The sequence below is a fragment of the Austrofundulus limnaeus genome, unplaced genomic scaffold (assembly GCF_001266775.1).
Source record: "Austrofundulus limnaeus strain Quisiro unplaced genomic scaffold, Austrofundulus_limnaeus-1.0 Scaffold3, whole genome shotgun sequence".
NCBI lineage: Eukaryota > Metazoa > Chordata > Actinopteri > Cyprinodontiformes > Rivulidae > Austrofundulus > Austrofundulus limnaeus.
The window spans coordinates 4,197,212-4,198,385 of record NW_013952405.1 but is presented as its reverse complement, the minus strand read 5'-3'; the positions used below and the strand labels follow the sequence as shown (position 1 = coordinate 4,198,385).

Below are 1,174 nucleotides of genomic sequence, written 5' to 3'. Positions count from 1 at the left end.
TGTGTGTGTGTGTGTGTGTGTGTGTGTGTGTGTGTGTGTGTGTGTGTGTGTGTGTGTGTGTGAACATCAGTATTGGCATCCACACACCTTCGTGAGGTTGACAGAGCTATTCAGTAAACTTAATATAAATGAGTGCTGACCCAGCAGCAGTCACTCTGAACAAGCACAAGTGGTCTAAATTTGATTCAGTCAGTGAGGGGTGGAGTGACATGTGTCCTTTACAGTTGAGAAAACAACAAAGACACCATTACATCTTTATGCCCACAGGCCTGCTTGAAGAGAGACAATCATCGCCTGTAAAAGGAGGTGAATGGTGTTCTAAGTCACTGACAGTTTCATTTTGATAATATTGTGAAGTGCAATCAACATGACAAAGAAACAGGATGAAAATGATAAAAAAATATCATTGGAAAAACGTGCTTTCACTACATCACATTTGGTCCGATTTAGGCAATAGGCCTGAATACAAAATATTTGAGATTTTTTTTAACGTTTGACTCAAATACTAAAACTCTAACAAACAAAATGAGCTCATCTACCTGCTGAACTTCGCCTCCCTTCCAATGTCAGCAAAAAGACAAAGAGTTCAGAACAACAGAGTCTTTCTGCACTGGTAGTTATCTGCTTAAGTCGATCCCACTTTACTCTAAATGGAGCCAGCGGGTCCATCTCCTCAAGGGTAAAGAGACTCTGCAGCGGGCCGGGCTGCACAGGTCAGTGCGCTGGCACATACAACAAAAGAGTTTTCTGGTGCGGTCCAGACAGAGCTTTCAGAGGGAGCAGTAAGGCGTGAAGAACTTAGAGAGACTCCTTACGTTTATGCACACAGAACAAGCGCCTCGGGTGGTGATCAGTTCATTCACACCAACACAGACAGAGGAACGTCGGAATGTTGCTTTGTGTGTACATGTAAGCTGTCTGATTTCAGCTCGAGCTATTTTATATCTATTTATTATTGATCTTCTTTTCTTTTTTAATAGCAACTCAGCCAGTAACTATGCAGTTCAGGCCTTTAGCCTACATTCATCTCCTGCTGTGATCAAAGTCACCTCTTTTCACGTTAGCTCTCTCTGACTGCTTTTAAGATAAGTGAACTGTTGGAATGTGGCTGGACTTCTGATGTGTGTGTGTGTGTGTGTGTGTGTGTGTGTGTGTGTGTGTGTGTGTGTGTGTG

At 42.8% G+C, this 1,174-nt stretch overlaps 1 protein-coding gene across 7 annotated transcripts in view; it reads right to left on the bottom strand.

The window, feature by feature from the left end:
• Positions 1 to 1,174, bottom strand: part of nav1a (neuron navigator 1a) — a 91,883-nt gene that overhangs the window by 9,448 nt on the left and 81,261 nt on the right. The window lies entirely within an intron of this gene.